At 39.3% G+C, this 17,061-nt stretch overlaps 1 protein-coding gene across 2 annotated transcripts in view; it reads left to right on the top strand.

Annotated features, from left to right (window-relative positions):
- Positions 1-10,100: 10,100 nt before the first annotated feature.
- The window catches only part of rbfox3a (RNA binding fox-1 homolog 3a), a 482,492-nt gene continuing 475,531 nt past the window's right edge, over positions 10,101-17,061 (top strand). For both annotated transcript variants that reach the window (XM_036572522.1, XM_036572521.1), the window contains exon 1: positions 10,101-10,223. The gene's annotated coding sequence lies outside the window, so the exon portion shown is untranslated. The remainder of the gene's footprint in view (positions 10,224-17,061) is intronic.

The following is a 17,061-nucleotide window of genomic DNA, read 5'->3' as shown; positions in this document are numbered from 1 at the left end:
CAAATAAAATGGATATATGGCATTATAGACATAAACAATGTTTGTGGATTATGTGGAAAATTCATGGAATTCACATGTCTATCTTGTGGGCAATAAAAAAGAAAGATGGGCAAAAATTACCTATTTATTTTAGCAACAAGTCTATATTTTAACATTTCAGAGAGCACCCACATTTCATGGCAGTGTTGTAACCCTAAGGATAAAGAGGTATCATTTTGCTATCTCATCTCAGTAGCAGTGCCTTCTCATGAGATCAGAATTCAGAAACTGCTTGTGTTAGCTGTATGTAGACTCTGCTGTAGGTTGATTATAGGATTGTAGGTTATATTTTGTTGAGCGTTCTCTTTTCTCTTTTGCCTTTATCATTTTATTATGAAAAATGTGATCCTTCTGATTTAAAAAAAAAGGGCTGTTGCAAGAGTGATGCAACCGGATTTATCCACCTGTATTTTCAGATGTGCTAATCAATACACTGACATAAATTGCCAGCCCCCTCCTTCATGTACAAATGTTTACTCGCGTAAAACGATGCTAGTACCTTTATAAAGAAAATCATTTACACTTTGTTGAAGATAATTAACACATAGTCTGAGAGCAGAAAACACAGTGGTATATGAATGATTTATTAGCAAACAGAAGCCTGAGATGTTAGCCCGCCCTTTGTTAAGAGGCAGAGAGCTTGAGGTTGAACAAAAGGAGAAATGAAACTGAGTGGCTGCAATCTAACGGCAGTTCAGCCTCTCTCTCTAAATAATTCACTCTCCAGTGATCACACTAAATTTAATTAGCTCTTGTTAGCCTGATATTATCAGGGCCTCCTCACTGCAGAATCACTCTTTGAATCAGGACAAGAGGACCTCTCGCTAAACGCAGCACAAAGAGAGAGAGCAGGCTCAAACACACACTTACACATAAATGCACAAATGCACGTACATACCAAAAGCTTGTTGCTCCAAAATGCAGCCACCAAGTCTGAAGGGCAGTACTGCCACAACATGGAACTGCCTTTTCCTAGCAGTGGGCTGTCATAAATGATGCCGCAAGAATTTTTCCAACTCTCTTTTTAATCTGTATGGAATTGATTTAAGATTGTGTTTACACTGACATGACAAAAGTCATGGGATAGGAACTAGTATCGTCTAAGACCCCCTCTAGCCCGGCAAAGTGCAGAATTGACCTCTCCAGCACATCCCATAAATGCTTGATCTATCTGTCTAGTAGATAGATAGTAGGGATGTAACCTAAGCTAACCAAGGTTATTATAGTTAACTAAAACTATTACTAAAACAAGAAATAGGAGTGAAAAAATGTGCTTAGTAACTGTAATAAAAATGAAAACGTCAGTTTTCAAAAAACACGAAAACTTAAAACTTTAACGTTCCTCTCCAAAAACTAAAACAAAATAGAATTACTGAAAAAAAACTTTAGCTTTTGTTTTTTCCAATGTGTGAATGAGAGTTCAGAGGTGGATCCTTTCTGTGTTTGGCCATCTATAAGGAAAGCTGGAACCACACCCAGTTCAGATTATTCAAATGCCTACTTTCACAGTGTTCATCATAAAACTTAAAACTAAAACAAATAAAAACTAAACAAAACGGCTACTTTTTAGAAAATAAAAACAAAACTGAACTATTAGTGCACAATTAAGACTAACTGAATCTAAACTGAAATCGAAAACCAAAATAAAAACAGTAATAAAAATGAAAACAATTGAAAATTCCCTATAAAGCTATCACGCTAGCAAGGTTACAACAATACAGTACAACGAATTGTATTGTGTATTTCCACCCCTGCTAATTGTACATAATGTTGCCCCACATAGGGCCAGAGGTATGTATGTATGTATGTATGTGTGTATGTATGAGCACAGGTGCAGTGCAAAATGTGCCATCATGTGGCCGCACTATGCACTCACATTGCGTCTAAAATTAACATTGTTTACTAAGGCTGCGCACAGGGCTGCCTACTAAATGTATACGCATATGAGGCCTGAATCACTGTGACATAATGAAGCCTTCAACAAACTCAAGGCAAAAAGGAAATTAAAGTTCTGTGATGAAGAGAGAGCACTGTTAAAAATATTTCACACCAAATGGAGATTGCATGGTATTGAAGCACTTCACATAAAATGAACATCTGAAAATAGGCTATCATGCTCAAACTACTCACACAGTAAGAAATACATAGCTAGAAACATCAGAGTGTGAGTGAGTACTATTTCAGGATAGATTTGTTACAAGATTGGGTCAAATTCATTTTTCTTTCTCCCCTCTTCGACATCTAGCGTGTTCTGCTGATATTGATTCAATACCAATATCTCATTGATAAGATATGCCTTCTATTACACTAAAGAGTTCTACAGGTGTGTTACTCCATCAAAAAAAACGGAATTTGAGAAACGGTATCATGGACTGTGTACTTTTTGCGGCCACATTACAGGACATCGTCTTTTAGCCATGATGTCTGCTGCCTTTAAAAGGAGGTATAACAACAATACGCCTTTGAGGTATTACTGAACATCTGGTTTTAACCCACAGAGAGAAGTACATGCAAACTGGCTAGCACTAGTTGCACGAACATTAGTAAATTGTGTGGAATATGTAATAAAGCACTTTCACTGTCTCCTCTCATTTTTGCATAATCCTCCCATGTTTTCCTCCCTTTGTCCCTTCAGTTTAGTATGTGCAGTTGTGTGCAAAGGTTTTGAAATTACACCTTTTGTTTATTTTATAAGGGGGTGGGGTTCAACACCACTCTTCGTATATTATGTATTTGCTGAAATTAACGTGTTAGGAAAAAAAAAACAAAAATGTGGCATGTGCATAAGTTTGGATAGTCTTTTAGTCAGTTCTTAGTAAGACTCTTCTTGGGTGAAACTAGAGCCTCCAAATGTTTCTTGTAGCCAGCTAACAGTCTTTCTATTCTTTATTTAGGATTTTTCCCCAATTTTTACGTGCAGAATGCTTCTAATCAGTCTACAGCTTCTGTCCATAGCACCTGATTCCAGAATGATTTTGGTTTATCTTGATGTTGTTCTGCATGCTTCAGACATTGACTTTTGTGATGAGATCACGTTTAACCCTCTGATGACCTTTCCATGTACATGATGTATGTGCAGCAGCACTGCACAGTAGGACAGTGCATCCCTATTCCTGGGATAGCCAAATCTTAGCTGTTTTGCCGTGATGTGGTGGTTTTGCTTTGCACACCTTACCAGTCTATGAGCAGTTCTATCAGAGCATTCCCTTGGTCTTCCAAATCATGTCTTGATTTCAACAGTTCTCCTTGACTTCCATTTTAATAGCATTTCAGACAGTGGAAATTGTGAACAGGAAGTGTTTAGAGACCTTTCTTATAGCCCTCTCCTGCTTTGTAAAAGTAATATCTTTATTTTAGATCTCCAGTCAGCCACGCGATGAGCCTCTGGCTGTTGAGTATAAACACAACACCCTGAAACGTTTTGAAGGGTCACAGAATTTATTAAGCTCTGAAAATTCACTATACCTGACTTGGATTAAGGCCTAATGAGTCAAATATGCTCTGAGACCTTAACGAAATAACACTAGTGGATCAACTGAAAGGGAATCCAAATTTATGCACACACTACATTTTTTCCAATATATTAAATTCAGTAAATAAATAATAATGTTGCATTACAATTTGCTGAAATATGTCATTTGATTATTAAATGCAGAAGGGGAAGAGGAACTTCTTGTTACTTAAAGAGAAGCGCTCATTGCATATTTCCATACACATTTAGACTTATGTGATGGTTTTAACTGTAACACATGCAGAACTTGTTTTCTGGTAATTGTCCTCTGTCCTCTTCTCACCATTATACATCATGTGATAATGAATCTGGAGGTGTTTTGTAAAAAGCATAATTTAAGAGCTGATATATTGTCTGCTAAAGCACTAGTAAAGAGTGTGCTTTTCCTAGTCAGGGTCCGTCAGTTTCAGTGGCAGTGGTGTGATCTGCTCAGCCTGAATTGCTCTGATTGTGAGGCTGATGGAGCAGTATAATGTGGTACTGTGGTCAGAGCCATGGAACAGTGATGAGATCAAGTTGGAGATGCACTGGTGAAGACACACTCATACGCACTAGCCCACTAGCCTTGTAAGAGATTTGCCCCTTGGTACCCCCATGAGGCAAAAGCACCTATAAATAAATATATACAGTACTGCGCAGAAGTCACAAACTACCCTTGCTTTATTTCATTTACGGTAAGCAACCACTTAGTACAAGACTCCTAAAAACCCTACAAGACCTGGTAAACTACCAAAATCGAGAAGATTATGCTCCACTCATGCTTCAGGTATGATAAAAGGGCACAGTTGTTTCTGTCCATCCTTCTACTGTGAGAAGACAACTCAACACTACAAATCTGAAAGAATGTGTAGCTGTCGAGAAGCCCTTACTGAGAAAAGGAAACAGACAAAAAAAAAAGATGAATATGTGTAAATCGAACAAAGATGCTGCTGATTTCTCAGAACAATATACTGACCACCCCAGAGTCCAGACCTTAGCATCATTGAATATATTTGGGATTGCTTGTATTATAAGAAGCAGAAAATGCAACCAATTTCTAGGACTGAACTTTGGAGGGATGGAAAAACATCCCTGCAGATTTCTTTGAAAAACTGGCAGCAAGTCTTCTGAAAAGAATAGAAGCTGTATGGAAAACAAAAAGTGAATACACTAAATACTGGTGAAAAAAAGAATTATATTCTGTTGTCATTTAGTGGTTGTTTAGACTGGAAATTAAATAATGGGTGGTCAAGCAAATGAAACAAACAACAAAACAGGCTTTGTCTAATAAATGCTTAACCCTTAAACATGGTCTTAAACACTCATAAATTCACAAATGCATAAACGGGACCAAAAAACTGCCAGCGTGCACATATTGCTGTTACCCTCTCCTCTTTATTGATTTTTAATCAAATGCCTGAATGAAGTGACCAGTCTTCTTGTTGGCCAGTCCATTGCTATGAGCTTATCTGAGCTTGGTCAGTATCAGATGGACGCAGCAGGACTTCGTTGCCCTGCTCCTCCTGCCCATCCTCACCTCAGGCAGCCTAACTACCCCAGACTCAGCAGCCATGCCAGCCACCCTCCCCAGTCTTGTTAGTCATTCTCCAAAAGCGTCAGACGTCTTTATTGCGTGTGGCCTAGCAATGCATTTTAGGCACGACAAGATGAAGGCGAGTCTGCACTTCAAACGGCTTCTGTTGGCTGCGCAGGAATAACAATCACTGCTTCATTATTTATTTCTGCCTCTGTTGTCTCTGGCAGTTATCGTAGCCATCCGCCGTTATCCCCCCTCCTCACCAACCCGCACCCATTATTTACGAATTCAAGAGAAATAGTTTCTGAAGTGAAGCGAGCGCCTGGGGAGCTGATTAGCTATTTACAGATGCCACCCACAAAATCCCATGACCCTTAGAGTGGAGGCTGTGAGCAGACAAGCCAATTAGCAAACAGAGGAGTTGCAGCCTGCTATTATTGCCATTATTCGCTCTATTATGGTGGCTATTGCTATTCTTTGTGGAGCGGAGCGGTAGAGGCTGAGGGCACCTGCGTGGACCTGTTAATAGGGGTGCTGAGTGGCACTGGTGGGGCTTGGAGAAGGGCAGTGCTGAGCCAATGCTGCTGAGCTCCAAGCAGGCCAGACAGGCTGCTGCTCTGGGTCTCACTTCAGGCCCACAGTGCTAACTGGATATGATGGCTCACCGCAAGGGATCCACACAGCAGATGTGCTAAATGACTGTCTGAGCTGTGTGTGCATGTGTGTGTGTGTGTGTGTGTGTGTGTGTGTGTGCTTGCCTGCAAATGCAAGTGCTTAAACAGTGCTGTGTTAGAGTACATTTTCATGTTAATGTGAGTGGGGAATGGACTGCTGGTCTACTAATGTAGGCTGTGCTTAGCTTTGGCTAGATACTGCACTCAAGAGCCTTTAAGTCTTATTTTGATTGCAAAGACTTGATGCTCTAGGTATTGCTAAAAAATAAGTTCACTAAGACAAAAAAAGAGAAAAAAGATCTCATTTGATGTGATTTGATTTAGATGTGCAGTGTCTCTCCCTGCCTCTTGTGCAGGCTAACGAGGTAGAATTTAATTAGGGAGGGAGTGAGACGAGTCCTGTGGGAATCACTGCCTGTCCACAGTCTGAGCGGAATACTCACTCTCAGAGCTGGACCTGGGTAAAGATGTAGATGATGAAAATAATTTTGTTGGCTCTGTATCTCTGTCTAAAGACAGGTACTGTCTTTAAAATGGAGACACGTTTTATGCACCATAATATTTTATGCACTGTAAAAAGGACACTGGCTCTCAAGGATCAGAGATGTGCACCTTGGTTTAGTAATTATTTTCTGAGAATGCACATAACATCAGGGCTGAACAATATATTGTTTGTTAATTGTTATCATGATATTGGCCTGAAGGCTGTTATATGCAAATGAGTCCTTTAACCAAGCACAGTGCTTTGACAGTACATTGTGAGCAGATGACTGTCTCTGTGGCTTTCATGATGAATTCAGATATTCGCATAATGCAGCAAAATTAAATGATCTTGGTCAAAATAATGAACATATATCACATTATTATTTCACAAGGGTGTTTTGGATATATTGAGGGGTGTATTAAAATATATAGCAATATAAGCAAACACTAGTACTTTGTCCATATTGTGCAGCACAGCTTAACATGATGATAATGATGACTGTGATCAGTGAATGATTTGATGGTGATAATGCCCATTTAAAGGTGATGCTTAAGCAGGTGAAGCTGTAGGGACGTACTTCTGTAGAGCCTGGCAGAAATTAAATCCCAGCGTTAAGATCAGGGTTCAAATGGCCAATTTGTCTTTTAATTGAAATCAGTGGAGTGTGTTCTATCCTGAATAGTTTGAGACCCACGGGGGGCCGAGGAGTTACAGCACTTCATACTGAAAATCTACCACATCATTTAAGGGCTGGCTTAACATATTTGCATATGTGTAATCTGGATTACTTTACCCGTTTTCAAAATGGTCAAGTGCTTGTAATCAGGATATCTTTGAAAACGTGTAGTCAGATTACAGTCACTTTTAATGAGTTACTGTTTAGGCATTTTTGATCAGACAACACCAATGGAGATATATTAATTTTTAATTAACTAAAAATACCCAAAACTGCGTAATAGACATGTCACTAAAGTACTATTGGGACAGGACTAGTTTTCCCTAGGGGAGGCTGTGGGTAATGCGAGTTTACCATCGGATGTCTATAGTGTTCATGACCAATTCGTACAAGATAAGAAATATCGGTGCAAATGACAGATGCGAATGAGATGGGAGTGGCTACTCTATTTACACCCAATCTTTAGCCCACAAAAGAGTAGAAAACATGCTGAAACTTTATTTAATTTGTTCTAATTATCTGTCCTGCACTGCATCACTAGCCTTGTTGGAAATTCATAGCCAACACTTACCATGTAAAATCAAATGTTTTTTTCTATTTTGTTACATTTTAATGTTCTGTGTTGTGTACTTGAGGTAGGACCATGTATATCAGCTTAATTTTAGCCACAGAGAAAACAAGTAAACGCTTGTTTGAGTGTCTCCACATTTAAACTCCTTTTCCACAGAAAATGAGAGTTGTTACCGACATGTCGATCCGCATGGGATTAATATAACCTGAGGTTATTTCTGCCTCTCATTTTATAGAAGGTAAAAGGCGCTGGAACCTTTACTGACACTGCAGTGTGCAGACAGTAAAAATGACTGACATGGCACATTTGGACAGGTCTATATTCACAGAGAAATGCCAGTAAAAATTACGCTACCTCACCTTATAAAACTAATCCTGTCCGAACAGGGCAAAAGACTGATAAGAATAAATTTGTGTGGACTGGGGAGAAAGGGGTGAGAGGGTAGATTAGGGCTGTATCTTCAGAAAGTTAAAAACTATTCACCAACTATAAAACCAAATAAAGCAGTTGGATCAGAAGTGGTTCAGAAGTTTAGAATCACTATTTTATGATCAATACCAGATTGCAATTCTTAACCTCCTAGGCTTATTATCCAGCCGCTCCTCTTAAAGGTAATCATTCGGTAACTACTATGAATGATTCAGTAAATGCTGTTATTCAGTAACTACTGTTATTCAGTAACTGCTATGAATTATTCAGTAACTAATATTATTCAGGAGGTACTAAGAGTTGATTTTAATGCATATACGAAAAATCAAAATTGAAATGGAGTGTTGAAATTTAAAACCGTACTGCCAATTTAACCCTCAGTCTCTTCCAATGGTCTCTCATTTAATATCTTTAGTGGAAAACACTGACAACAATCAGAACTAGAGATCTAGGTGCATCCTATCAGAGTAAAGTGGACCGAGAGAAGAGGGTCTTGCGTTATGCACATCCCCACACTCATTTTTAACATGCAAAATACCGAAAATTTAATTGAATCTTGGTTTCAGAATTGAAAATCACATCGAACCTGAAAATATGTTACACAACAAAGTCAAATGCATATAAGCTGTGCATGGCATGCAAATACTAACAAATTAACATTAACACTGGAATAAAAAGCCACTGTGTGGATACAAACAATGTAAATGTACTCTCAAACGTGCAACAAAGGGTTTAAGGCCTAATTACATATGTACTTTAAATATGCTTTTCCCAGGGCAGATGTGCATATTTGTACCTTTTCATAACCTAATATTTTAAAATAGAGCAATTAAGTGAAAAGGCTTAAGACAAAATAGCGTATTGTAGTAACTTTTGCAAATTTTTGCAGTCAGATTTAATGCTCTGTACATTCCAGGTTATTCAGTTCTTTTAATTGTGCAGTGAAATGTTCTGAAGTACATTATTTCAATAGGATGTTTACTTATTTTAAATTATTTAGTAAATAAGCAGTATATGTCATTTAACCAGGGTGCCTAAACTTTTGCATATGTCCGTGTATTGAGGTACTCTTTCTTTGCTGTTTCACCGAATGTACAATATTAAGACACCACTGTATAGTACTGAATTGAATTTTAAATTGTGTGTATCATTATGCTCCTAGTAGCTTAAACGAAACTATCATGCAAGATCTGTAGTTATGAGAATGACAAACTGAAGTGTGGCCCACATACTGGCACTTAGGCTTTAAGGGGCTAAGAAATCTACCCAACACACTTACACACCATTAAAAAACTGCCTCATTCTTGGTGCATTGCTTGCTCAATTGTAGCCAATCTTGTCAAAATACGTCACAAGAGGAAAATAGTTTTTTTTAGAATGAGGGCTGCATCAGAGATCATTATATCAGCATTCTCTCACACGCACTCTTGACTGCTAACTGTGTGAAAGGAGAGGACATATGTTTATAGCGAGTGAGATTTTGAGGGAGAGAGAGAGAGGGAGAGATAGGAGAGGAAGCTGAGGACAGCGATACGTCTCTTGCTTCTGTCGTTCAGTACCTGTCAGCCTGTGTTAGCGGTCAGAGCTGGCGAAAAGCTCGCGTGAAACTGTGTTAGCGGTCAGCGCAGGCGAGGAGCTCACGTGAAACTGTCAGCGCATCCTCTCCTCCTCCGCTTTCTCCTCCTCCTCCTTCCCCCACTCTTTTTCTGTCCCTCCTTCCCTCCTTCCCTCCCTCCTCTCTCTCTCTCTCTCTCTCTCTCTCTCTCTCTCTCTGTCTCTCTCTCTCTGATGTTTCTCACAGTGTAAGCCACAGCGAGTGAGTGAATGCCTAGGCGCTACCCCCACCTTCCCCCCCTCCACTGTATGTGTATGTGTGCTCGTGTGCAGACGCGTGTGGTTGACCGCACTGGGCTCCCAGCTATGTGTGAAGACACGCACAGCACGCCAAAGAAGCAGCCGCACTCATTCTGACGCTCGCTTTTTCTTCTAGGACCGGCACACAGATCGCATCGACCAAAACACCCCATTTCACTTCTCTCTGTGTCTTCTACTCTCTCTCTTTCTCTCTCTCTCCTTCTCCCCCTGTCTTACTTCTACAAGCGTGTAGCGCTGGAGAGGAGGGAAGACCCTCTCTATCTCTTTCTGTCTCTCTCGTTCTGTCCCTCCCTCTCTGTCTCTCTGCCTCTCAGTCTCTCTTTCTCTCTCTCTCTCTCTCTCTCTCTCTCTCTCTCCTCCTCTGTCTTTGTGTCCTGCGGTGGGATAAGCGCTGAGAGGATGAGCCCCTGATACAGCGCCGAACCTGAGTGACCTGACAGCTCAAACTGTGAGTATACAACTCTGTCTCTGTCACCTCCTACACACACACACACACACACACACACACACACACACAAACACACACCAACTTTGATACACCAACACACAAGCACTGATAGTTGAAGGATAATGGCGACAGTAATTTTGTCAAAAATATTCTAATTGTGTTGTATTCTTTCTTGGGTTTGTTTTCACCCCCTGGAAAGCAGTTCGTTGTGAGTGCTTAGCATCAGGAGTGCAAAATCCGTGCTTAAGGATCTCTCTCTCGGCAGCATGCCGGCAGCGAGGTGTTTACGTTTTTGAGCGAAACAAATATCCGCTGGCTACGAGTTGCTTCTTTATTTTGAAAATGATACGCTGATTTTAAGTTGCAGTCGCCTGCTCCCGAAGTGCCTACGGAGATTTAGCGTCATCGCTTCTCTTATGCGATATTCAAAAGTACACCTCACTCTCTTCCCTTCCCTTGAAACAACGCATTCACCTGTCATGCTGTCACCCGGGCTTCGCACATGTACGTTAACAGGGAGCGCGGAGAGCAGTAGGGAAAAGCTGAGATAGAAGAGAATAACATTTCCATTTCAAGGGTTATTAGCCATGTGCTCTACATTTGGGCTAAAGAATGTGAGGGAATGTGGTTGTGTGCTTGTGTAGGCTACTTTACTTCAGCTGACGGATGGATATTCTTGCTTTCTGCCAGTGAATTGGTAGAGCTTTTTCTTTTTATTTCCTTTTTTATAAATGTTACATTTCCTCATAGCTGGACTGTTTTGCACACTGTTATGAATTCTGCCTTTAGTCTAAATGTATAGCTGGAACATTCTGTATAGACATGTGTGCAGCCTAAATCCATTTGGCCTCCCCTTGTGTCCGGCCAGATACCGAAAGAGATACAGCAAGAGACATAGCCCGGCATCTCACTTCCAGTTTGCTTGTGCCTGTTTGCTCGAGCGGTGAAGCATGCCTGACAACTAAAACAGGTACATGGTGCTGTCCTCAGCCTGTCAAAAGGTAGCCAGCAAAGTGGATGCTTTGAAAATTGCAAAAGTGACCGAGATAGAGCTGAGCAAAATAAAATCTATTAGTCCCTCTCCAGCTGTAGGTACTAGTTTAGTATGTGTACCTGTGAAATCTCCTCTTTTCAAAGGCCTGCTGTGTGTATAAAGGTGTGGCTTTATTTGATAATCACAGATTATCTGTTAAATTTATGTCTGGTATTTTTACATTTGTTTATAATAAAGAGTTTGCTGCCTCTTGAAGACTCCATGACACATTAAATGTAGATGTATGAAAAAACAGAGTAAATGTGAACATAACGCAAGTTGTTCTATATACTGCAAGTCTACCAGCTCCAGCTCCTTATGTCTTGCTCCAGCGATGGCTGGCTCAGTTTTTGTTGTGTGTGAATTTACCATTTCTCAGTTTGCTGATCATATCCTGCTGTGATACACATGGCAAATAAATGACTGCACAAGATGATTGAGGTACATGGTCAGAGAACATTAATTCTGCTTCGTGGATCCATATGCCATTACAGAGAAAACAGGCAGAAATTTTACAGGAAAGGATTTTAACTTAAAGAAATATGTAGCATTTTTCAGTACTGCTGACATTGTGTCCGACATATTTCGATGCACTTAGTTTGTATGTACCCTATGTGACTGTGGTCAATAGGGTTGTGCGTTAATGGTAGCTTGTCACTTAATTGTAACTGAGTGACATTGTGGTTAACACAGATTGGCGATTTCAATAGATGGTCACAGCCTATTGTGTAAACATGTTTGTTGTTTCTTCAGATCATTACTTACAGAACATTGAACCGGAACATGAAATTGGTCAGGGCTGGTACAAAGCTTATGTCATACAAAGCAACGTTTTTCCCTCAGCACTTGTTTGGAATGCTATTAATGAAGCTTTTTGGTGCCATAGGGGTCTAAAGAGAATGTTTACTTTTTGATTAACTGTTTGGCCAAAATTGTGAGCATCATTTATATAGTTACTGGTATAGCAAGTAGTTTAACATCAAATTTTAAGCTATTTTAATAGTGCAACTTTGATTGCTCTAAATTCTTTGAGACCTGAAAATCCAGATTTATGACGGCTCTCAACACCAAAAAAAAAAAAAGTTTATAGTTTTGTGCGGATGCTTTGTACCCCACAGCTACTATACATGCCACATGTCTTACAGTCTACTTTTCATCCTACCTTAACTCCTTTTAGAAAAGAAGATAATTTATATTTAAATGTAGAGAAACAAGCACTGCTAGTAAAAAAATATATATATATAATAGACAAATGACCAAATACTTGTCAGCACTCTTAAATTTAGGGATGTGATCCCTCAGCAGAAAAGATATTTTGCAAGCCTGAGGTGGGATATTATTGTAATAGGCGGTGAGAATTAGTATATAGAGGCATGCACCTTGAAAGTAGCTCAAAAGTTCAGCAAGGCACAATCCTGCTTATTTTAAAAAGAAAAATCATTTTCTTTTTACGTAATAAAGAACATGTTTACTTGGCCAAAATAGTACTTGGCATGGCCTGACAAAACGACCACATTTAAGCTGCTGACCACTGATGTAATACCTTGTTAATTAACCCTCACTTGTTTCTGTCTTTTTTTTGACATTTCAGAATCAGTGGGATTGATTAAGGAATGCTGATATTAGTGAGATTTCATATAAATCTTGATATGAAATCTTCATCAACTAACCACAAATTTAATTCGAATAATCTTAGTATACACTTAGCTTAGTGAAAGTTGAACATATTCAGCACTTTCTTATTTTTTTCCTTCTTAATTGAAAGCATGCTGTGTGTCCTAATGTAGCAGTTTCAGTGTTGGCACAGTGATTTGTTTTGTCAGGATGTATTAATGATGTTAATTGTTGTTGACTGCCAAATGACAGCAAGTAATCAGGTAGGGCTTAACAGAACTGAGAGCAGCCTGCTAATTTGATTCCAGGGCACATCGTTCAAAATGTCAATTTTTTCAGACCTGGATCAATGTAGACTTTAGATTACTAATTTAAAAATGCTTTTATTAAACTACATGTTGTTCTAGTAACGAAACCTACAGTTTCCAAAATAGTAATTTTGTAAGAGAAGCAAAAAACACTCTTAAAATTAATGTATGTTTATGAAACAAGATTTTATCCCAAGTAATTTTGGACAATTTATATTGATCTGTTTTTGTTGATTCTTCCATAAAATATTCACACATTTGCATGTTAAGTGTAGCTGGCCTTTTCAAAGGAGCTACAGGAAAAAAACACTGAAAGATATGTTTAATTTTTTTGATATGACGGTAACATGAGTGAAGATTCAGTGTTAAACTTTATGTACACAGTAAAAACAAAAAATTAAGTTTTCTTTAAGGGGCTATTTTGCCTCACAATACCCTGCGCATAACACTCTGCTGAGAATGAATAAAAAAAAAATTTATGTTTTAGACCAAAACTTTGTTGCAAAGCTATAACAAAATAACGCGTTGGGCATCAGGCAGCATATTTGTAACTGTTTTGCATAAAAGCTTACTCTGAGGTAGCTTTTAGAGGCATTGCATGCTTCGGATGTCTGGTTCCTCTCAACACAGATGTGAACAGTTCAGGCTGTCCAAGTTTCTTTAGAACAGGGTATTTCACATCTAACCACTAAACTTTGTTTACATCTAAACAGTTTAATTATCCGGACCCAGCATAGACCCATCATCCAGCACTGCATTTGATTTGCCGCTTAAACATATTGCTCACGTTGTTAAAATGACAGTGATGTTAAGTTTTCATTGGTGCTTATTGGAAACCAGTTTGTAGCATGTAGGTATTGTTAAAACACCTCTCAGCATGAGAGAACTGCAGGTTATGTGAGGCAGGTCTGATGTGTGTTTGTTTATTTATATTCTTAATCACAGCACTTTCCCCATATAGCCGGTAGCGTAAGTGTGGTGGAGGTAAGCTGGGTTAGGCCAGGGTTAAAGGGAGCTACCCTGACCTCACCTTGGACCCCCTGTTGTCACTGTACCCACCAGAGTGACGGATGTGAGTCTAAAGGATCTACTTGATTATGTTCAATGGAGAGCTTTCTCCTCTCCCACCTTATTTATGGCCCCCTCTCATCCGGCTAGAGCAGAGAGGAATAAATCTGTCACACTCAGATCCCCCCTCCCACCACAAACACACACACACACACACACACACACACACACACACACACACATACACACATACACACACTCACACTGTGTTCTCTTTCCATCCTCAAACACAGCACAACTCAGAGCTCTCTTCCTTTGTTAGCCCAGGCTATTTACAGGTTGCATATGAATACGGGGTGAAGCTAGGGTAAATCTAGCTAAACCTAAACCACCTTTTACAGGGCAAGAGACGTTTATCATTGAACAACTGTAATAAGCACAGATGAAGCTGAATATTGCCTGTTGCTCTAGTGATTTCCTTATGATGACGACAATGATATTACTCTGCTCAACATCATGTGCTGTTATGTATATCACTAGATGTGTCAGTGACTATATTAGAGATAATGCGCCAAAGGCTCACATAGAGTCTTTTAGATCTTTTGATGACCCCCCCGCCACCACCACACCCCCATGCAGTATGCTACATAAGTAAGGCGCAAGATTTACGTCTTTGAAGTGAAGATTGATCTCTGGGCCCAGAAACACTGAGTCATCCACATGTCATAAATTGCCATGCTGTGTGTATTTTTGGAGTGGAGCAGCACTAAGGTCTGCCTTTTGATCACCCTCAGTTTTTAGAATGCTCCTGGAGCTGCTGCTGTACCGCACCATTTAGAACAGACACACACACACATATTCACACAATAGAATCAATAGCAGTTTTAAACATTCTGTACAAATATTGAGTGGCAAAACCAGTCATTTGGTGTGCATTGGGAATGCACAATGTATCAGTGGCCAGTATATTATTTGCTGATAAATAGGAAATCACCATTATTATTATCTACCGGTATTAAAATTATGGACTGTATTTACAACTGATAAGTCTGCATTATATTTTTAGCTTGCGTCATAGAAGCACATATAGTCACCAAAGGTGGGAATATCCCTACTTGTTGACTCCTCAGCTACCTCTGCTGGCTTCTTTGAGTTTCCCTGTACAGGCCACAAAGGCATGTAATATAACTTGCTGACGTGATTTCTGACAGAAAATCGACTTTCATCATGAACTGTGTTGGTTCGATTGGTTATTTTTTATCAACATGTTTCAGGTTTGATTTACAACAAATAGTATCACACCTTTTCTTTACGATGAAGACATTTGAGCTTGTTCAGATCTAACAGTTAAAGTAGCCGATTTCAGATACAGAGATAGATGAGAAGATTTCTGTTGACCTAGATAGCAGCAGTTATGTGGAGGTAAGTAAAATATATGAATATTTTAACATTTTTGTGTAGTCATATGTTTTCATAGTTGATTTAGCTGTTTTAGTAAATGCAAAGCTATGTTCCTGTTCCATCAACAAAATAACCAAAGAACATGGATAGGTTAACGGTTAAATCTCATTCACGACTGATGGCTTGGCGAGGTATTCTAGTGTTTAACACTTAATTTGTATAACTTTAAAAAGATGGCATTTCATGTCCTGTGCTAATTGGCTAAACCTGTTAGTTTGTTATTTGCATTCAGGTTTGTCTCGGTTATGCTGTGGTGAAACAAGTGATTGAGGACGCTCTCAACTTTTTTTGTGAAAATATTTTGTTATTTTGATATTTTTCACAAAATCATCTTCAGTCTTTCGAAATACAAGCTGATGTGAAGTCGAAGCTCAGGGGAGCTGTTAAATCATGAAGTATCTACATAAAACGCTGTAAAACACAATAATAATAATAATAATAATGAATTAAATTGAAGTCATTTATGTGATGTTTGTGATATTAGTGTCACAATAAGATGTTCATTATTGCTTATTGTATCAGGGCCCAGAAATTCCATATCGGTGTAACTCTGGTAATGGAAGCTAAGCAAGAATTAGCTCTTGTAGGTTCTTGGCTGCTCCAGAGTACATTGAGGAAGGTTCATTTTTCTTTTGCAGCAGTAAATGTGCCCTTGACTTTGAAAGTGGTGCTTACGTTTAAACATCCGATATTGTTTTCAAAGTTTTTAGAACAACAATTGTGTTGTCAGGCAAATTGATTAATATAAATGCAATTCTTTGTACTTCCCTTCTGTGAAAACAGAACAAAGCTAAAAGTACACCTTTAAAAAGCACGTTTGCAGTGGCAGCAACCTTTTGATGCTGCAGGCGACAACATCTCTGGTATAAACCCTAGCATTGAGTTCGGCAGCGTTTCCATATGCGTGTGCCAAGCCTGGGGCGACTCAATCCGTGCCCTCCCAGGGACAGCTTTGATAGTCAGACACAGAGATTGTGTGGTCCTAGACAGTATAATGCCACTACAGTTGCCTTTTTTCCTGTCTTTTTTGTGTCTTGTCATCATTAGTGAACCAGCCTCGACACTGCAAATCTCTCGCTCTCTTAAAGCAATCAGTCTATTAACAAAGGCTGTTAGGAGCAGGTCATATTTATGATCTGCTGTAAAGGCAAAAAAAAATGACAACTGTCCCTGTGTGTGTGGTCATCGTTTGCAGGTTGAACGTGCAGATGCTTTTCTAAAAACAGGCTTTAAGATGGAGCTGGGAGATGAGATGAGGGCTGGTGTTCAGACAGTGTCTCTGAAGCACACTGACAAAAGGCAGCTTAGCCAACAATTTCCTCCCTTTTTCTCGCAGAGGGTGAAATAAAAAGCGAACTGACTGGGGGAAAGACTGGCTTTATCCACAGTCTGTTTGATGTTGGATTTTGTGTGT

The sequence above is a fragment of the Colossoma macropomum genome, unplaced genomic scaffold, assembly GCF_904425465.1.
Source record: "Colossoma macropomum unplaced genomic scaffold, Colossoma_macropomum, whole genome shotgun sequence".
NCBI lineage: Eukaryota > Metazoa > Chordata > Actinopteri > Characiformes > Serrasalmidae > Colossoma > Colossoma macropomum.
The sequence above is the reverse complement of the archived record's forward strand: the minus strand, read 5'-3'. Positions and strand labels throughout refer to the sequence as shown.